General features: G+C 42.2%; 1 long non-coding RNA gene across 3 annotated transcripts; it reads left to right on the plus strand.

Annotated features, from left to right (window-relative positions):
• Positions 1–582: 582 nt before the first annotated feature.
• On the plus strand, positions 583–21402 carry LOC142463911 (uncharacterized). Of its 3 annotated transcripts, none has more exons than XR_012787525.1 (4): positions 583–902; positions 7598–7713; positions 12901–13016; positions 17847–21402. It is a non-coding gene; the product is annotated as an uncharacterized LOC142463911 (long non-coding RNA). The 3 variants fall into 3 exon arrangements; XR_012787527.1 differs by lacking the exon at positions 17847–21402 and adding an exon at positions 16192–16569; XR_012787526.1 differs by lacking the exon at positions 583–902 and adding an exon at positions 1252–1567.
• Positions 21403–23005: the final 1603 nt, after the last annotated feature.

Below are 23005 nucleotides of genomic sequence, written 5' to 3' on the forward strand. Positions count from 1 at the left end.
TCCGCCGGGTCCCCCGGAACCCCCTGCCGCCGTCCCCCACATCGCGGGACACCAGGGCTCCCTCGGGGAGCCCTGGACACGCGTGCAGGGGGCGCAGGCACCCGATGACGCGTGACCGCGCGGCACGCCGAGGGAGTGCGGCTAGCATGCCGGGGCATCCCCAGGCTTGCGGAGCTAGCCGCACTCAAATAAAATGTGCCGCCTCTGTATGCACAGATACCAGTCAGAGACACATATACAAGACAACAATAAGATATTTATGTTTATGTAACATAGCCTCCCGGCAGTTACTTCTGTTTCTGGGCCTTTCCTCTGTCAGTCCTGTTAGTGCAGGCAGTGGAAAGGTTAAATCCATTATTAGGCCTGTATGTGTATTTCAGCCTTGAATGTTGTATCAATATTCGAGGGCGGGCCTGGCAACTCTGAGGCTGTCAATCTAAGGGGTGGATATTGGTTGGAACACCCCCTGCTGTGTGTGGGCCAATCTGTATCCGGCTCTGGCTTGTAATGAGTCAGAATTAGAGACACTCCCCAAGGATGTTCAAATTGGGACATGCCTCCTAAATTAGTTAGTTCAGTGAGACAAGAGAGAAAGTTAGAGAGAAGAGGTCTTATGAAGAAACTGTCTCTCCCTTCCCCCATGCTACCAGGGGAAGGGAGAAGATATCATGCAGCTTACAGTAGGCCAAGAGAGTGAGAAGCAGGAATGATGATGAGTACTGCATGAGAGAAGTGTTTTTCTGTGATGGAGTCTGCTGAATAAAGAGGAGAGAAAAGACATTGCTGTGTGGATGCATGTCTCTGGGTATGAAGGAGTGTCATTGGGGGTCCTTCCCCTGAAGATCAACAGGAGATCCTCACTGGCTGGAGGCACTGCACCATCAGGAGATACCAAGATCAAGGTAATCTGTCCCCTCCCCCCCCCCCTATTCCCTGTCCTGGCTCTCCCCACACCACCGCGGAGCCCTCAGCCCTCCTGTTGCTAGCAAGTTTCAGCACCCAGACCACTTGAAGTAACCAGCAAGGAGCATACCCCCCATCTCATTTAGGGGTAGGGGGGTGGGGAGGGGGGTAGGATAAAAGGGTTACATTTACAACATGTAGGCATTTGTATAAAATGAATGTGCAGATTGACAAATGGCCCCCATTTCCCCATGCCCCATGATGTGCAGCCTTCTTGCTTCTAACTGTTTTGCCTATATTATATATGAGTCCACTGATTGTGTTACATGTCCATCAGGTGAGCCAAAGTGCCTGCAGCTGATTGTGGGCGTGCGCTGCAGTCCCGTTCCTGCTGACTGTGTGCTGGCTTCCCGGTTACCATGGTAATCCCTGTGCACATGCGCAGTGCATCTGTCAGTGTCCTTCAGTTGCCACTCGAGCAGACAGCTGTGTGTGAGTTGAGCCGGAGTAAAAGTATGTCCCAAGGCTGCTCTAAGAAGGTGGAATTCCCCTTGGTGTCTTAACAGCCCAGTAGCTGTTGTGGTATGCAGATCATAATGTAGCCGAAAGCCAGGGGGATCATGCAGCTGACGGAGGACTGCTCACGTGACCACTAGTCAGTGAAGTATGTGTCTGGGTGACCATAGCAACCATTCAACCAGCGGTGTCAGTGTCCAGAGTCTGCTGCACAAAAGCTGTGTAGCTGTCTACCGATGTGGGTTACTTGGGAGTGGAGGGGTTAAAGGTTCCACATTGCTTCTGAGCGGTCTGGCCTGCTAGTGCTAGTAATACTGTATATCATTGGCAGTTTCAAGACCCAAAGGTTATAAGTAGTGATACCTGCGAAATGGAGTCCAATCCTGTATTACTGAAATAGTGACGCTGGAGACTTGGTGGCTCTGGAGACCGCTCAGACGGAGGTGGCAAGGGTCAGTACAACAGCATCCCACAAGGGCCCCCTCAGCATAGGTAGAGGGTAAGACCAATAAAGACCGGATGGTCCTGTTAGACCTTTGATGAACAAAATATGTGTCCCGATGTTATTCAATAGCAGACTGTGTGGAAATTTCAGACAACACCCAAATAGGGAGGATGCGTGATGTGGTAGACAGGAGGAAATGCAAAACCAAACGGGGGGGGGGTTGGGGGTAGTTGGCGTAGGATGAAATGCGGATAGATGACCATAGCAGAAAAATGGACCAATGTCCTTAGCAAAATATGCTGTTGCGTGTATAGTACCAGTGTAGTGCTCCTGGTATATTGGTGTGAGGCACCCAGAGAATGGCACATAGGTGCCATGTAGATATGGCCGCAGGGAGACCAAAATGGCTGAGACATGGTTTAGAGGAAACACCCCAGGTTTAGGTCTTCGTTGAGACCCCTTGGTGTGATAGTGTCCAGTTTGTGAATCATCTTGGCTTCCGACTGTAGGAGTAGTCTGTGTGTGTTGCCGCCCCTGTGTGGAACATGTGCTTGGGCAATTGGCATGCAGCGGAATGTTGCAAGACCGTGCTGCGTTTGTTTAAAGTGCCTGGCCACCGGGAGATGCTTGAGGTTTCAGCTAGAGCTTTACGGATTGTTGATCTGTGGACCGCTATTCTCTCTTTGAGCATTCTTGATGTTTTGCCCACATAATGTAGTCCGCAAGGGCATTTGATAATATATACCACAAATCTGGACTCACCGTTTAAGAAATTCGGAATGTTAATCTTGTAGCCCTTCTGTGGATGGGTGAAAAACTTGCTCAACATAAAAAATGCATCAACTGCCTTACTGTCTGCCTCCAGTGCCTGCGTCCTCCCATGCGGTCCTTTCTTGCCCCCCGTGTGGTCTCGCTGGCATGTCCCGTGCGGTCCCGCTGGTGTGTCCCATGCGGTCCTCCGTGCGGTTCCTCTGACTTGCCGCTGGCTTGTCCCCCTGCAACTACACTTAAAACCTATGGCTCCACATTTGTGGGGGGGGGTGCGAGTGCGGCTGCGGCTTCTCGCCCCTCCGTCTTCTGGCGGCTGCCTGCCCGGGCTGGGAGGTTGCGGGGGGGGGGGTGCGCCCGCCGAGGGGCTGGGGGTGTTCCTTTCCTCGGGAGGGGGCTATGCACTCCTTTGCCTCCCGGCGCTCTCTTGCCCCTGGTCCCATTGGATGCCATTGCGGGAGATGGGCGAGCGGGGCAGTGGCGGTGTGCGGTCGCGGCTGGCTGGCGGTGGGTGCAGGGGTTGGCGGGAAGCTGCCTGTTCAGATCGCCGGCCTTTCCTCTCTCTCTCCTCCCCTCATCACTCACATCCAAAGTTGCATCATGTAGTGTGTGTGTAGGACGCCAGAAGTCCCCCCCCAGTCAGTCAGTCACCCTCTCTGTCACCCTCTCTGTCACCCTTTCTGTCACCCTCTCTGTCAACCTCTCTGTCACCCTCTCTCTCTCTGTCACCCTCTCTCTCTCTGTCACCCTCTCTCTCTCTCTGTAACCCTCTCTCTCTCTCTGTCACCCTCTCTCTCTCTGTCACCCTCTCTCTCTCTCTGCCACCCTCTCTCTCTCTGTCACCCTTTCTCTCTCTGTCACCCTTTCTCTCCGTCACCACCCTCTCTCTCCATCACCACCCTCTCTCTCCGTCACCACCCTCTCTCTCCGTCACCACCCTCTCTCTCTCTCTCTCTCCGTTACCACTCTCTATCTCTCTCTCCGTCACCACCCTCTGTCTCCCTCTCCCTCTTTCACTCTCTCACTCTCTCACTCTCTCTCACACACTCTCTCTCTCACACACTCTCTCTCTCACACACTCTCTCTCTCACACACACTCTCTCTCTCACACACACTCTCTCTCTCACACACACTCTCTCTCTCACACACACTCTCTCTCACACACTCTCACACACACACTCTCTCTCACACATACACTCTCTCTCTCACACACACTCTCTTTCTCACACACACTCTCTCACACATACTTTCTCTCTCTCACACACACTCTCTCTCACACACACTCTCTATCTCACACACACTCTCTCTCTCTCTCTCTCTCTCTCACACACACACTCTCTCTCTCCCTCACACACACTCTCTCTCTCTCACACACACACTCTCTCTCTCTCTCACACACACACTCTCTCTCTCACACACACACACTCTCTCACACACTCTCTCACAATTCTATTCAATTTCTTTTTTTTTAAAGGCGGGGCTGGGGGCAGGGCTAGGGGCTGGGCTAGGTGCCGAGTAGATTTTTTGGTTCGGCGAGTAGATTTTTGGGAGATTTGTCATATATGTAGCCATTGTACCCCCCCACCACCCCACTTAAGTGAGATTGGGGTGGGTATGCTTCTCTGACTACTTCTTAGGTGTTGGGCTGGGTACCTGTGGGCAAACAGGAGGGCTGAGCGCTCCACAATGGTGTGGGGAGAACAGGACAGGACAGGTTTTCAGGGTTACCTTAGTTCTTCATTGGTGCAGCGCCTCCAGTCAGTTTGGATCCTCTGTATAGCAGCAGGATGGCCCAGACTGACACCTTTCTTTCAGCAGCCAGACAGTGAATCACACTTCTTTATATTTCAATGGTATTTATTGCATGCAGATGACATAAACAAAACTGACGCATCCTTCTCCTAGCTTCCCCTAATCAAAGTGCACTGATTAGGGCTTGAGGCCCAGACCAGGGCTTCAGGACTCCTCCTCTGCCTCCCAGTGAGACAGAGGGTAGCTGTATTCACTCCGCAGGGGGAGGAAGGAGAGACCCCCACTTTAGGAAAGTGCCAGAATATATATATATGTATCCCCATCCACAACACGATGTTCCTGCTCAAATTCCACTAAAGGCTGATACTTATTATTATGATAATATTTCTCAAAAATGCTATCAATTTCCTTTTCTAGATGGATACTGTATGGCGCAGGTGTGGAAGGTTCTATAAACGCACTACTGCTGGAACGATGCATTTTTGGTCGTGTATCGCCTCTTTTGGGTTTAGGTGTAGTGGAGGGGGCGGGATCTTGTGTTCTCTCTTTGGTGTTGGGGATTACTTTCTTATAATGACTAGGTATTTTGTGAGAAAAATCACCAGGTGTAGTTTCTTTCTGACTATTGTATTTGTCATTAACCCGTGGTGTTTTTTTCTTCCTCCAATTTCTATACTGACCACTTTGGTAGTCAATTTTGTCTCTTTGGAATTTTTGTTGTTTGATACTAATCACCTCTTTTTGCATGCTGTCTATCCTAAACTTGATCTTGGATTCTAACATCGGTAATTCACCATTATTTTTAAAAGGTTCAAATTGCTCCTTCATCTCATTAATCTCAGTGTCTAATCTCTGAAGAGATGTTTTACGTCTAGAGATCAAGAGACGCATGAGCTCAAAGGAGCAATTGTCTAAAATGCGGTTCCATTCTAGGGTGAAGGCATCACTCTGGAAATCAGTTGTAATTGGAACAAAAATTCTCAAACCACGTGGGATTCGCTTTTGTTCAACATATTTTTCCAGAGTGATTGCATCCCAGAGTTGCTTGGTCTCTCTTATAAGTAATTTTTCTAATTTGTCTACTAGTTCAAGCATATTACTCTGGGGGTTATCCACTTCAATAGGTAAAGGATCATCTGAAAATATTTTATTAATATCTATATGTCTATTTGCCCGCATGGCAAATAGCTGAGACATATTGCTCTAAAAAAGCTGCTAACCTTTACAGGGGGAGGAATACATAATAAAAAACAATAGGTAGCGCTAACACTATTATCTAACAAAACTTATGCTCTAAAAATAATGAGATAAATGAACAAAAAAAAGGGGGGTGTAGCAGCCTAGATACACTTCTGACCCCTGGTCAGACAAGAGTAATGGTACTGGATGGGTATCAATGGCGCTAGACACAAGGGAAATAAATAAATAAATAAATAAATATACAACCAGATGGGGTGAAGAGATGTTCTCAGCCGGCGTGATTCAACCATGAAAAAAGAAAAGGAAATACATAGTGTGATACTGTTAAGACATAAACCAACAAACAAACAAAAAATGGCAATGTTGCTGACCACACACTGAACTAAAAATGATGAATTTAATACATATAAAAACATACAAGGCAATTAAGCATGAATGGACAAAGTTAGGACCCAATCGATCACCAGCTGAATTGCCCGCTTACCGGAGCCAAGATGTAAAATCGCAGTGGATACTTATAGAGAGTACCCGCTCTCACAATGGCTAGCACAGCTCCCAGATCAACCGGTCGATTCCCGGTGTTTGCCGCGTGTGGAAGTGTGGTAATGGAGGACGCGTTCATACACGCTGTAGCAGGGGCAGGAAATCACTGTCTGTAGGTTGAGCATGCGCAGTAGCGCCCGGCACAGTGTAGATGGTACCTCCAAATCCCCTGCTTCTCGCGGTCGCGTATGCTCCAAAGGCTGCAATTTCAAAAGTGCTTTTGAGTCACAAAGCCGCACGGCAGGGCTGGCAATAGGTAACGGCAGCTGATGGCAACGCAGGGGTATCGGGGACCACCCAACGCGTTTCGGAAGTTGCTGCCTCCTTCCTCAGGGGTAAATTGAATAAAGAAGTCCCTGTGTGTCCGTTTATTTATAGGAGAAATTTAAAGATACATGTACCATAATAAAGTCCCGGTCATGCGCAGTAGTGCAAATTCAATACTGCAGCATGTATCAGCAACATCACGGAAAATGCTAAAAACTATTGGTTAGCAGACAGATAGTAACCACATATATACAAACATAAAAACATGAAAACATATAATCCAAAAGCATTATAATGATACAAATCATCAATATTAGTATTACCATTGAAAACATTAGAGATAGACAGCATGCAATATATGATATCAGGTGCAAATTGACACTAGCCCAATTGATTGCCAGTAATAAATGTAAGTGTTAGAGACAACATATATTGAATGAGATGCACTGTCTAGGTGATAAATATTAATAAACTACATTAATATTGCAAATAAACCTACAGTGACTACATATAAGTGACTTACCTAGTGTATTATTATATGAAAAGTGTAAAAGAAATTATGTCAAATATTAATGACTAAAATTGTGAAGATTATGTAGCTTAACATATAAACCAGACGTAAAACATCTCTTCAGAGATTAGACACTGAGATTAATGAGATGAAGGAGCAATTTGAACCTTTTAAAAATAATGGTGAATTACCGATGTTAGAATCCAAGATCAAGTTTAGGATAGACAGCATGCAAAAAGAGGTGATTAGTATCAAACAACAAAAATTCCAAAGAGACAAAATTGACTACCAAAGTGGTCAGTATAGAAATTGGAGGAAGAAAAAAACACCACGGGTTAATGACAAATACAATAGTCAGAAAGAAACTACACCTGGTGATTTTTCTCACAAAATACCTAGTCATTATAAGAAAGTAATCCCCAACACCAAAGAGAGAACACAAGATCCCGCCCCCTCCACTACACCTAAACCCAAAAGAGGCGATACACGACCAAAAATGCATCGTTCCAGCAGTAGTGCGTTTATAGAACCTTCCACACCTGCGCCATACAGTATCCATCTAGAAAAGGAAATTGATAGCATTTTTGAGAAATATCATCATAATAATAAGTATCAGCCTTTAGTGGATTTTGAGCAGGAACATCGTGTTGTGGATGGGGAAAAGGATAACAAGCAAACATTTTCTTTTTTAGATTGGAGGAAAACAAAAGAGCAGCAACAGGCACGAGAAGCAATAAGAGACCTCCTGGGAAGAGAAGGGACTTCAAGAGACAGAAAGAGAAAAAACACACTAGAGGAAAAAGAGCAGGTAGAAAGGGGAGGAAAAATCATGAAGCATGAAAATGTGATCATACTAATATTTTTAATATTAGCAAACACCCCATTACAGCCAAAGAAAGATCATTGTTATCTAAGGGTCTTTCTTTTGCCCCTGTCTCAGGTCCAAATAGCTTCCAACTATATGTAGACGTGCAAAGATATGTTAGGAAACTATGTCTTAAAAAATATTTCAATAAAGATGCAGTTTCAAGACTAGATCCAAACTCTAATTTACCTATCAGTCCAGCACCTGTTATAGGTTCCAAGTTCAAAAATCCTTCAACCTTTTTTCCCAGATTTGTCGACGGCCCCTTTGTTATCACATTTGCAAAGATGGTGTCCGACGATTTGGAAACACAAAGTCATCAATTTAAGATTAAACTAGACAATCTTTCTATTGAAGAAAAGGGAATTCTGCGTGCACTTGGAGAAAATGATTCCATCGTTATTAAATCTGCTGATAAGGGAGGGGGGTTGGTAATTATGGACAAGGATTTCTATATTCAGGAATCTTTGCGCATCCTCGGAGATAGGTCCACTTACCAACCCCTCTCCTCAAATCCCACGGAAACATACCAAAAACAATTACTGACATTTTTAAGTACAGGGCTTGATCATCAGATCCTAACAAAACAAGAGTTTGAGTTTTTATACAATCCACACCCCATCATTCCAATATTCTATATTATACCGAAAATTCACAAAAATCTACAACATCCACCAGGTTGCCCTATAATATCTGGCATCAAATCACTCACTTCCCACTTGTCCCAATATATAGATCATCATCTTCAACCGTACGTCAATCAGCTTCCATCATATCTCAGGGACACTACCCACATACTGCAGACCCTCAACGACACTCAATGGCAGTCACATTATCATCTGGTAACAGCAGATGTTACCTCATTGTATACAGTCATTGACCATGGTCAGGGTTGTGGTGCTGTTAGCCGTTTCCTGGACTCAGATTCTTCAGTTACAGATTCATTTAAAACATTTCTAATTTCTTGCATTCAATTCATACTAACTCACATTTTTTTTAATTTTAATAATTCTTATTATTTGCAGGTATGTGGCACCGCTATGGGTACCAGGTTTGCTCCTAGTTATGCCAACTTATTCATGGGCAACTGGGAAAATCAATATATCTGGTCAGGTTGTCCCTTTGGAGCAAACCTGGTACTCTGGCGGCGCTACATAGATGATATCATTTTCATTTGGTCAGGTTCCACTCAGCAATTAGAATTTTTTCAGCTTTATATGAATGACAATCCTTTTAATTTAAAATTCACTTTTAATTCTAGTAATACATCTATTGAATTTTTAGATTTGGTTATTTATGTTATGGATAATAAATTACATACAAAAACGTTTTTTAAGAAGGTCCAGGCAAACAATTATTTACATGCCAACAGTCATCACAACCCTACATGGATCAACAACATCCCTAAAGGTCAATTTACTAGATTGAAGCGTAACAATTCAACTACTGAAACTTTCCATCAGCAGGCACATGATTTAAAAGACAAATTTATCAATAGAAAATATTCTTCCAATAACCTAGATCAAGCTATATTCGAAGTAGATCAAATTGATAGAAGTACTCTTCTTCAATATAAACAAAGAAATAAAGATAGTTCTTCCATAAATATACCGTTTATTACTCAATACAATCAGATGGCTCCAGCCATCAAACAAACCTTATGTAAATATTGGCCGATTCTGAGAAAGGATAGGGATCTGGTAGATCTTTTACCCCTAAATCCTAAGATAATATTCACCAAAGCTCGGAATATTGGCCAAAAACTAGCTCCCAGTTGTCCTTTAACTCGTCAAAAGATTCGTAGTAATAAAACAATAAATGGGTATTTTCCTTGTATTTCCTGTACAGCCTGCAAATTCAGTACTAGAAATGTTACGTTCAAATCCACAATTACAACAAAAATATACAATATCAAACAGTTAATTAATTGTAATAGTACAAATGTGATCTATCTCCTTGAGTGTCCTTGCGGTCTGCAGTATGTGGGTATGACAACTAGGCCCATCAAACGCCGCCTTTATGAACATATATACAATATAAAAAAAGGTTTGATCACCCACAGCGTTTCGAGTCATTTTCTCCAGGTGCATGGTAGAAGTCCCGTAGGTCTGAAATGCACTGCCATAGAAGCTATTACACCAAATTGGCGTGGAGGAAACATCACAATCCAATTAGGGAGACGTGAATCCTTTTGGATTTACGAACTCTGCACTTTGGCTCCACAAGGCCTTAATGTTGAGTTTGACCTTAAACCATTTATGTTGGACTAATAGACATCACTACACTTCATTAAATATAATACTAAGCTACATGTTCACAGCATGTATATTTTCACTATATATATGAATTAAAATTAAATTATCATTCACCACACTTACTAGTCACAGTATATACACACTAATTACTTATGACTAATCACACACGTTTCTTGACACATATTGGTTAATATGTTAAGCTACATAATCTTCACATTTTTTGTCATTAATATTTGACATCATTTCTTTTACACTTTTCATTTAATAATACACTAGGTAAGTCACTTATATGTAGTCACTGTAGGGTTATTTGCAATATTAATGTAGTTTATTAATATTTATCACCTAGACAGTGCATCTCCTTCAATATATGTTGTCTCTAACACTTACATTTATTACTGGCAATCAATTGGGCTAGTGTCAATTTGCACCTGATATCATATATTGCATGCTGTCTATCTCTAATGTTTTCAATGGTAATACTAATATTGATGATTTGTATCATTATAATGCTTTTGGATGATATGTTTTCATGTTTGTATATATGTGGTTACTATCTGTCTGCTAACCAATAGTTTTTAGCATTTTCCGTGATGTTGCTGATACATGCTGCAGTATTGAATTTGCACTACTGCGCATGACCGGGACTTTATTATGGTACACTGGCGACACAGTTTATTACACTGCGGCCAGATCCGCAAGCCGGGAGATTTCCCGGCTTGCTAGTGGCCGCCCCTCGGCGTGCCGCGCGTCATAGACGCGCGGTCACGCATCTTCGGGAGCGTGCGCCCCCTGCACGCGCGTCCAGGGGCTCCCCGAGGGAGCCCTGGTGTCCCGCGATCGCGGGACAGCGGCAGGGGGTTCCGGGGGACCCGGCGGACCCGGCAGCGGTAGGGAGAGCGCCCCGATCGGAGGGCGCTCTTCCGCTGCTTCGGCGCGCGCCCGTCACTCTCGGGCGCGCGCCAGGCTACTGCTGCGGCACAGAACGGGCAAATGCTCGAATAAACTGTGCCGCAGCAGTACATGTATCTTTAAATTTCTCCCATAAATAAACGGACACACAGGGACTTCTTTATTCAATTTACCCCTGAGGAAGGAGGCAGCAGCTTCCGAAACGCATTGGGTGGTCCCCGATACCCCTGCGTTGCCATCAGCTGCCGTTACCTATTGCCAGCCCTGCCGTGCGGCTTTGTGACTCAAAAGCACTTTTGAAATTGCCGCCTTTGGAGCATACGCGACCGCGAGAAGCAGGGGATTTGGAGGTACCATCTACACTGTGCCGGGCGCTACTGTGCATGCTCAACCTACAGACAGGGATTTCCTGCCCCTGCTACAGCGTTTATGAACGCGTCCTCCATTACCACACTTCCACACGCGGCAAACACCGGGAATCGACCGGTTAATCTGGGAGCTGTGCTAGCCATTGTGAGAGCGGGTACTCTCTATAAGTATCCACTGCGATTTTACATCTTGGCTCCGGTAAGCGGGCAATTCAGCTGGTTATCGATTGAGTCCTAACTTTGTCCATTCATGCTTAATTGCCTTGTATGTTTTTATATGTATTAAATTCATCATTTTTAGTTCAGTGTGTGGTCAGCAACATTGCCATTTTTTGTTTGTTTGTTGGTTTATGTCTTAACAGTATCACACTATGTATTTCCTTTTCTTTTTTCATGGTTGAATCACGCCGGCTGAGAACATCTCTTCACCCCATCTGGTTGTATATTTATTTATTTATTTATTTCCCTTGTGTCTAGCGCCATTGATACCCATCCAGTACCATTACTCTTGTCTGACCAGGGGTCAGAAGTGTATCTAGGCTGCTACACCCCCCTTTTTTTTGTTCATTTATCTCATTATTTTTAGAGCATAAGTTTTGTTAGGTAATAGTGTTAGCGCTACCTATTGTTATTTATTATGTATTCCTCCCCCTGTAAAGGTTAGCAGCTTTTTTAGAGCAATATGTCTCAGCTATTTGCCATGCGGGCAAATAGACATATAGATATTAATAAAATATTTTCAGATGATCCTTTACCTATTGAAGTGGATAACCCCCAGAGTAATATGCTTGAACTAGTAGACAAATTAGAAAAATTACTTATAAGAGAGACCAAGCAACTCTGGGATGCAATCACTCTGGAAAAATATGTTGAACAAAAGCGAATCCCACGTGGTTTGAGAATTTTTGTTCCAATTACAACTGATTTCCAGAGTGATGCCTTCACCCTAGAATGGAACCGCATTTTAGACAATTGCTCCTTTGAGCTCATGCGTCTCTTGATCTCTAGACGTAAAACATCTCTTCAGAGATTAGACACTGAGATTAATGAGATGAAGGAGCAATTTGAACCTTTTAAAAATAATGGTGAATTACCGATGTTAGAATCCAAGATCAAGTTTAGGATAGACAGCATGCAAAAAGAGGTGATTAGTATCAAACAACAAAAATTCCAAAGAGACAAAATTGACTACCAAAGTGGTTAGTATAGAAATTGGAGGAAGAAAAAAACATCACGGGTTAATGACAAATACAATAGTCAGAAAGAAACTACACCTGGTGATTTTTCTCACAAAATACCTAGTCATTATAAGAAAGTAATCCCCAACACCAAAGAGAGAACACAAGATCCCGCCCCCTCCACTACACCTAAACCCAAAAGAGGCGATACACGACCAAAAATGCATCGTTCCAGCAGTAGTGCGTTTATAGAACCTTCCACACCTGCGCCATACAGTATCCATCTAGAAAAGGAAATTGATAGCATTTTTGAGAAATATCATCATAATAATAAGTATCAGCCTTTAGTGGAATTTGAGCAGGAACATCGTGTTGTGGATGGGGAAAAGGATAACAAGCAAACATTTTCTTTTTTAGATTGGAGGAAAACAAAAGAGCAGCAACAGGCACGAGAAGCAATAAGAGACCTCCTGGGAAGAGAAGGGACTTCAAGAGACAGAAAGAGAAAAAACACACTAGAGGAAAAAGAGCAGGTAGAAAGGGGAGGAAAAATCATGAAGCATTAAAATGTGATCATACTAATATTTTTAATATTAGCAAACACCCCATTACAGCCAAAGAAAGATCATTGTTATCTAAGGGTCTTTCTTTTGCCCCTGTCTCAGGTCCAAATAGGTTCCAACTATATGTAGACGTTCAAAGATATGTTAGGAAACTATGTCTTAAAAAATATTTCAATAAAGATGCAGTTTCAAGACTAGATCCAAACTCTAATTTACCTATCAGTCCAGCACCTGTTATAGGTTCCAAGTTCAAAAATCCTTCAACCTTTTTTCCCAGATTTGTCGGCGGCCCCTTTGTTAACACATTTGCAAAGATGGTGTCCGACGATTTGGAAACACAAAGTCGTCAATTTAAGATTAAACTAGACAATCTTTCTATTGAAGAAAAGGGAATTCTGCGTGCACTTGGAGAAAATGATTCCATCGTTATTAAATCTGCTGATAAGGGAGGGGGGTTGGTAATTATGGACAAGGATTTCTATATCCAGGAATCTTTGCGCATCCTCGGAGATAGGTCCACTTACCAACCCCTCTCCTCAAATCCCACGGAAACATACCAAAAACAATTATTGACATTTTTAAGTACAGGGCTTGATCATCAGATCCTAACAAAACAAGAGTTTGAGTTTTTATACAATCCACACCCCATCATTCCAATATTCTATATTATACCGAAAATTCACAAAAAACTACAACATCCACCAGGTCGCCCTATAATATCTGGCATCAAATCACTCACTTCCCACTTGTCCCAATATATAGATCATCATCTTCAACCGTACGTCAATCAGCTTCCATCATATCTCAGGGACACTACCCACATACTGCAGACCCTCAACGACACTCAATGGCAGTCACATTATCATCTGGTAACAGCAGATGTTACCTCATTGTATACAGTCATTGACCATGGTCAGGGTTGTGGTGCTGTTAGCCGTTTCCTGGACTCAGATTCTTCAGTTACAGATTCATTTAAAACATTTCTAATTTCTTGCATTCAATTCATACTAACTCACATTTTTTTTAATTTTAATAATTCTTATTATTTGCAGGTATGTGGCACCGCTATGGGTACCAGGTTTGCTCCTAGTTATGCCAACTTATTCATGGGCAACTGGGGAAATCAATATATCTGGTCAGGTTGTCCCTTTGGAGCAAACCTGGTACTCTGGCGGCGCTACATAGATGATATCATTTTCATTTGGTCAGGTTCCACTCAGCAATTAGAATTTTTTCAGCTTTATATGAATGACAATCCTTTTAATTTAAAATTCACTTTTAATTCTAGTAATACATCTATTGAATTTTTAGATTTGGTTATTTATGTTATGGATAATAAATTACATACAAAAACGTTTTTTAAGAAGGTCCAGGCAAACAATTATTTACATGCCAACAGTCATCACAACCCTACATGGATCAACAACATCCCTAAAGGTCAATTTACTAGATTGAAGCGTAACAATTCAACTACTGAAACTTTCCATCAGCAGGCACATGATTTAAAAGACAAATTTATCAATAGAAAATATTCTTCCAATAACCTAGATCAAGCTATATTCGAAGTAGATCAAATTGATAGAAGTACTCTTCTTCAATATAAACAAAGAAATAAAGATAGTTCTTCCATAAATATACCGTTTATTACTCAATACAATCAGATGGCTCCAGCCATCAAACAAACCTTATGTAAATATTGGCCGATTCTGAGAAAGGATAGGGATCTGGTAGATCTTTTACCCCTAAATCCTAAGATAATATTCACCAAAGCTCGGAATATTGGCCAAAAACTAGCTCCCAGTTGTCCTTTAACTCGTCAAAAGATTCGTAGTAATAAAACAATAAATGGGTATTTTCCTTGTATTTCCTGTACAGCCTGCAAATTCAGTACTAGAAATGTTACGTTCAAATCCACAATTACAACAAAAATATACAATATCAAACAGTTAATTAATTGTAATAGTACAAATGTGATCTATCTCCTTGAGTGTCCTTGCGATCTGCAGTATGTGGGTATGACAACTAGGCCCATCAAACGCCGCCTTTATGAACATATATACAATATAAAAAAAGGTTTGATCACCCACAGCGTTTCGAGTCATTTTCTCCAGGTGCATGGTAGAAGTCCCGTAGGTCTGAAATGCACTGCCATAGAAGCTATTACACCAAATTGGCGTGGAGGAAACATCACAATCCAATTAGGGAGACGTGAATCCTTTTGGATTTACGAACTCTGCACTTTGGCTCCACAAGGCCTTAATGTTGAGTTTGACCTTAAACCATTTCTGTTGGACTAATAGACATCACTACACTTCATTAAATATAATACTAAGCTACATGTTCACAGCATGTATATTTTCACTATATATATGAATTAAAATTAAATTATCATTCACCACACTTACTAGTCACAGTATATACTGTACACACTAATTACTTATGACTAATCACACACGTTTCTTGACACATATTGGTTTATATGTTAAGCTACATAATCTTCACATTTTTTGTCATTAATATTTGACATCATTTCTTTTACACTTTTCATTTAATAATACACTAGGTAAGTCACTTATATGTAGTCACTGTAGGGTTATTTGCAATATTAATGTAGTTTATTAATATTTATCACCTAGACAGTGCATCTCCTTCAATATATGTTGTCTCTAACACTTACATTTATTACTGGCAATCAATTGGGCTAGTGTCAATTTGCACCTGATATCATATATTGCATGCTGTCTATCTCTAATGTTTTCAATGGTAATACTAATATCGATGATTTGTATCATTATAATGCTTTTGGATTATATGTTTTCATGTTTGTATATATGTGGTTACTATCTGTCTGCTAACCAATAGTTTTTAGCATTTTCCGTGATGTTGCTGATACATGTTGCAGTATTGAATTTGCACTACTGCGCATGACCGGGACTTTATTATGGTACATGTATCTTTAAATTTCTCCCATAAATAAACGGACACACAGGGACTTCTTTATTCAATTTACCCCTGAGGAAGGAGGCAGCAGCTTCCGAAACGCGTTGGGTGGTCCCCGATACCCCTGCGTTGCCATCAGCTGCCGTTACCTATTGCCAGCCCTGCCGTGCGGCTTTGTGACTCAAAAGCACTTTTGAAATTGCAGCCTTTGGAGCATACGCGACCGCGAGAAGCAGGGGATTTGGAGGTACCATCTACACTGTGCCGGGCGCTACTGCGCATGCTCAACCTACAGACAGTGATTTCCTGCCCCTGCTACAGCGTGTATGAACGCGTCCTCCATTACCACACTTCCACACGCGGCAAACACCGGGAATCGACCGGTTAATCTGGGAGCTGTGCTAGCCATTGTGAGAGCGGGTACTCTCTATAAGTATCCACTGCGATTTTACATCTTGGCTCCGGTAAGCGGGCAATTCAGCTGGTTATCGATTGAGTCCTAACTTTGTCCATTCATGCTTAATTGCCTTGTATGTTTTTATATGTATTAAATTCATCATTTTTAGTTCAGTGTGTGGTCAGCAACATTGCCATTTTTTGTTTGTTTGTTGGTTTATGTCTTAACAGTATCGCACTATGTATTTCCTTTTCTTTTTTCATGGTTGAATCACGCCGGCTGAGAACATCTCTTCACCCCATCTGGTTGTATATTTATTTATTTATTTATTTCCCTTGTGTCTAGCGCCATTGATACCATCCAGTACCATTACTCTTGTCTGACCAGGGGTCAGAAGTGTATCTAGGCTGCTACACCCCCCCTTTTTTTTGTTCATTTATCTCATTATTTTTAGAGCATAAGTTTTGTTAGATAATAGTGTTAGCGCTACCTATTGTTTTTTATTATGTATTCCTCCCCCTGTAAAGGTTAGCAGCTTTTGTAGAGCAATATGTCTCAGCTATTTGCCATGCGGGCAAATAGACATATAGATATTAATAAAATATTTTCAGATGATCCTTTACCTATTGAAGTGGATAACCCCCAGAGTAATATGCTTGAACTAGTAGACAAATTAGAAAAATTTCTTATAAGAGAGACCAAGCAACTCTGGGATGCAATCACTCTGGAAAAATATGTTGAACAAAAGCGAATCCCACGTGGTTTGAGAATTTTTGTTCCAATTACAACTGATTTCCAGAGTGATGCCTTCACCCTAGAATGGAACCGCATTTTAGACAATTGCTCCTTTGAGCTCATGCGTCTCTTGATCTCTAGACGTAAAACATCTCTTCAGAGATTAGACACTGAGATTAATGAGATGAAGGAGCAATTTGAACCTTTTAAAAATAATGGTGAATTACCGATGTTAGAATCCAAGATCAAGTTTAGGATAGACAGCATGCAAAAAGAGGTGATTAGTATCAAACAACAAAAATTCCAAAGAGACAAAATTGACTACCAAAGTGGTTAGTATAGAAATTGGAGGAAGAAAAAAACATCACGGGTTAATGACAAATACAATAGTCAGAAAGAAACTACACCTGGTGATTTTTCTCACAAAATACCTAGTCATTATAAGAAAGTAATCCCCAACACCAAAGAGAGAACACAAGATCCCGCCCCCTCCACTACACCTAAACCCAAAAGAGGCGATACACGACCAAAAATGCATCGTTCCAGCAGTAGTGCGTTTATAGAACCTTCCACACCTGCGCCATACAGTATCCATCTAGAAAAGGAAATTGATAGCATTTTTGAGAAATATCATCATAATAATAAGTATCAGCCTTTAGTGGAATTTGAGCAGGAACATCGTGTTGTGGATGGGGAAAAGGATAACAAGCAAACATTTTCTTTTTTAGATTGGAGGAAAACAAAAGAGCAGCAACAGGCACGAGAAGCAATAAGAGACCTCCTGGGAAGAGAAGGGACTTCAAGAGACAGAAAGAGAAAAAACACACCAGAGGAAAAAGAGCAGATAGAAAGGGGAGGAAAAATCATGAAGCATTAAAATGTGATCATACTAATATTTTTAATATTAGCAAACACCCCATTACAGCCAAAGAAAGATCATTGTTATCTAAGGGTCTTTCTTTTGCCCCTGTCTCAGGTCCAAATAGGTTCCAACTATATGTAGACGTGCAAAGATATGTTAGGAAACTATGTCTTAAAAAATATTTCAATAAAGATGCAGTTTCAAGACTAGATCCAAACTCTAATTTACCTATCAGTCCAGCACCTGTTATAGGTTCCAAGTTCAAAAATCCTTCAACCTTTTTTCCCAGATTTGTCGGCGGCCCCTTTGTTAACACATTTGCAAAGATGGTGTCCGACGATTTGGAAACACAAAGTCGTCAATTTAAGATTAAACTAGACAATCTTTCTATTGAAGAAAAGGGAATTCTGCGTGCACTTGGAGAAAATGATTCCATCGTTATTAAATCTGCTGATAAGGGAGGGGGGTTGGTAATTATGGACAAGGATTTCTATATCCAGGAATCTTTGCGCATCCTCGGAGATAGGTCCACTTACCAACCCCTCTCCTCAAATCCCACGGAAACATACCAAAAACAATTATTGACATTTTTAAGTACAGGGCTTGATCATCAGATCCTAACAAAACAAGAGTTTGAGTTTTTATACAATCCACACCCCATCATTCCAATATTCTATATTATACCGAAAATTCACAAAAAACTACAACATCCACCAGGTCGCCCTATAATATCTGGCATCAAATCACTCACTTCCCACTTGTCCCAATATATAGATCATCATCTTCAACCGTACGTCAATCAGCTTCCATCATATCTCAGGGACACTACCCACATACTGCAGACCCTCAACGACACTCAATGGCAGTCACATTATCATCTGGTAACAGCAGATGTTACCTCATTGTATACAGTCATTGACCATGGTCAGGGTTGTGGTGCTGTTAGCCGTTTCCTGGACTCAGATTCTTCAGTTACAGATTCATTTAAAACATTTCTAATTTCTTGCATTCAATTCATACTAACTCACATTTTTTTTAATTTTAATAATTCTTATTATTTGCAGGTATGTGGCACCGCTATGGGTACCAGGTTTGCTCCTAGTTATGCCAACTTATTCATGGGCAACTGGGAAAATCAATATATCTGGTCAGGTTGTCCCTTTGGAGCAAACCTGGTACTCTGGCGGCGCTACATAGATGATATCATTTTCATTTGGTCAGGTTCCACTCAGCAATTAGAATTTTTTCAGCTTTATATGAATGACAATCCTTTTAATTTAAAATTCACTTTTAATTCTAGTAATACATCTATTGAATTTTTAGATTTGGTTATTTATGTTATGGATAATAAATTACATACAAAAACGTTTTTTAAGAAGGTCCAGGCAAACAATTATTTACATGCCAACAGTCATCACAACCCTACATGGATCAACAACATCCCTAAAGGTCAATTCACTAGATTGAAGCGTAACAATTCAACTACTGAAACTTTCCATCAGCAGGCACATGATTTAAAAGACAAATTTATCAATAGAAAATATTCTTCCAATAACCTAGATCAAGCTATATTCGAAGTAGATCAAATTGATAGAAGTACTCTTCTTCAATATAAACAAAGAAATAAAGATAGTTCTTCCATAAATATACCGTTTATTACTCAATACAATCAGATGGCTCCAGCCATCAAACAAACCTTATGTAAATATTGGCCGATTCTGAGAAAGGATAGGGATCTGGTAGATCTTTTACCCCTAAATCCTAAGATAATATTCACCAAAGCTCGGAATATTGGCCAAAAACTAGCTCCCAGTTGTCCTTTAACTCGTCAAAAGATTCGTAGTAATAAAACAATAAATGGGTATTTTCCTTGTATTTCCTGTACAGCCTGCAAATTCAGTACTAGAAATGTTACGTTCAAATCCACAATTACAACAAAAATATACAATATCAAACAGTTAATTAATTGTAATAGTACAAATGTGATCTATCTCCTTGAGTGTCCTTGCGGTCTGCAGTATGTGGGTATGACAACTAGGCCCATCAAACGCCGCCTTTATGAACATATATACAATATAAAAAAAGGTTTGATCACCCACAGCGTTTCGAGTCATTTTCTCCAGGTGCATGGTAGAAGTCCCGTAGGTCTGAAATGCACTGCCATAGAAGCTATTACACCAAATTGGCGTGGAGGAAACATCACAATCCAATTAGGGAGACGTGAATCCTTTTGGATTTACGAACTCTGCACTTTGGCTCCACAAGGCCTTAATGTTGAGTTTGACCTTAAACCATTTATGTTGGACTAATAGACATCACTACACTTCATTAAATATAATATTAAGTTACATGTTCACAGCATGTATATTTTCACTATATATATGAATTAAAATTAAATTATCATTCACCACACTTACTAGTCACAGTATATACACACTAATTACTTATGACTAATCACACACGTTTCTTGACACATATTGGTTTATATGTTAAGCTACATAATCTTCACATTTTTTGTCATTAATATTTGACATCATTTCTTTTACACTTTTCATTTAATAATACACTAGGTAAGTCACTTATATGTAGTCACTGTAGGTTTATTTGCAATATTAATGTAGTTTATTAATATTTATCACCTAGACAGTGCATCTCATTCAATATATGTTGTCTCTAACACTTATATTTATTACTGGCAATCAATTGGGCTAGTGTCAATTTGCACCTGATATCATATATTGCATGCTGTCTATCTCTAATGTTTTCAATGGTAATACTAATATTGATGATTTGTATCATTATAATGCTTTTGGATTATATGTTTTCATGTTTTTATGTTTGTATATATGTGGTTACTATCTGTCTGCTAACCAATAGTTTTTAGCATTTTCCGTGATGTTGCTGATACATGCTGCAGTATTGAATTTGCACTACTGCGCATGACCGGGACTTTATTATGGTACATGTATCTTTAAATTTCTCCCATAAATAAACGGACACACAGGGACTTCTTTATTCAATTTACCCCTGAGGAAGGAGGCAGCAGCTTCCGAAACGCATTGGGTGGTCCCCGATACCCCTGCGTTGCCATCAGCTGCCGTTACCTATTGCCAGCCCTGCCGTGCGGCTTTGTGACTCAAAAGCACTTTTGAAATTGCCGCCTTTGGAGCATACGCGACCGCGAGAAGCAGGGGATTTGGAGGTACCATCTACACTGTGCCGGGCGCTACTGCGCATGCTGAACCTACAGACAGTGATTTCCTGCCCCTGCTACAGCGTGTATGAACGCGTCCTCCATTACCACACTTCCACACGCGGCAAACACCGGGAATCGACCGGTTGATCTGGGAGCTGTGCTAGCCATTGTGAGAGCGGGTACTCTCTATAAGTATCCACTGCGATTTTACATCTTGGCTCCGGTAAGCGGGCAATTCAGCTGGTTATCGATTGGGTCCTAACTTTGTCCATTCATGCTTAATTGCCTTGTATGTTTTTATATGTATTAAATTCATCATTTTTAGTTCAGTGTGTGGTCAGCAACATTGCCATTTTTTGTTTGTTTGTTTGTTGGTTTATGTCTTAACAGTATCACACTATGTATTTCCTTTTCTTTTTTCATGGTTGAATCACGCCGGCTGAGAACATCTCTTCACCCCATCTGGTTGTATATTTATTTATTTATTTATTTATTTCCCTTGTGTCTAGCGCCATTGATACCCATCCAGTACCAACACACACACACACACACACACACACACACACACACACACACAGACACACACACACACACACACACACACACACACACACACACTCCCATGCATACACACTCTCCCATGCGCAGACACACACGCTCTCCCATGCGCACACACACACTCTCTCCCATGCACACACACACACTCTCTCCCATGCACACACACACACTCTCTCCCATGCACACACACACACACACACACACACACACACACACACACACACACACACACACACACACACACACACACACACTCTCCCATGCATGCATACACAGACACACACACACACACACACACACACACTCACTCTCCCATCCATGCATGCATACACACACACACACACACACACACACACACTCACTCTCCCATCCATGCATGCATACACACACACACACACACACACACACACACACACACACACACACACACACACACACACACACACACACGCATACACACACACACACTCTCCCATACATGCATGCATACACACACACACACACACTCACCCATACACACACACACACACCCACGACAGGGGGAAGAAGAGGAAAGGCCGCGCGACCGAGCACCACCACCACTGCCCTGCTCGCCCCCCCCCGCGACCATCTCCCGCCCTGCGCGCACAGCCACAGGACCGTGGGGATGCGGAGACCAAGGAGGTAAGGGGGGAACACCCCTGCTACCATCTCCCACCCCACGCGGGGATCTGGGAAGCGAGAAGTGGCGCATGAAGCCAGGATAACACCCACTACCTGTCCCGTGCGGGTATTGCGGGAAGCCGGGGTAAGCGGGGACACCCCCCACTACCATCACCCGCCCGCGGGGATCGCGGGAAGCTGGGGTAAGCGGGGAACACCCCCACTACCATCACCCACCCCGCACGGGGATCGGGGAAAGCTGGAAGTGGCACGGGAAGCTGGGGGGAAGAAGGGGGGGGGGACACCTATGCCCCGCGCGGATAAGCGGGGGCCGGGGAGAGAAGGAGAGAACACCCTCGCTACCATCTCCAGTCACGCGCGGGTATTGGGGGGGGGAAGCGGGGAGTAAGGGGGAACTGCAGGAGGCAGGGAAGGAGCAGAGGGGATGGAGGATTGGAGAGTACTTACTCTAGTACTCTCCAACAGATCTCTGGCCAGAAAAAATGGCCGCTCGTTGGGGGCGAGCTCATAAAGAGCCTGGCCGCACGCCCACAAATCCTGGGAGCGCGCGCCAATCAGCTGTCAGGTAGGGGGAGTTTTTTTTTTTTTCAGCGCGAGCAGGGAAAATT

Source organism: Ascaphus truei, chromosome 12 (genome assembly GCF_040206685.1).
Source record: "Ascaphus truei isolate aAscTru1 chromosome 12, aAscTru1.hap1, whole genome shotgun sequence".
Taxonomy (NCBI): Eukaryota; Metazoa; Chordata; class Amphibia; order Anura; family Ascaphidae; genus Ascaphus; species Ascaphus truei.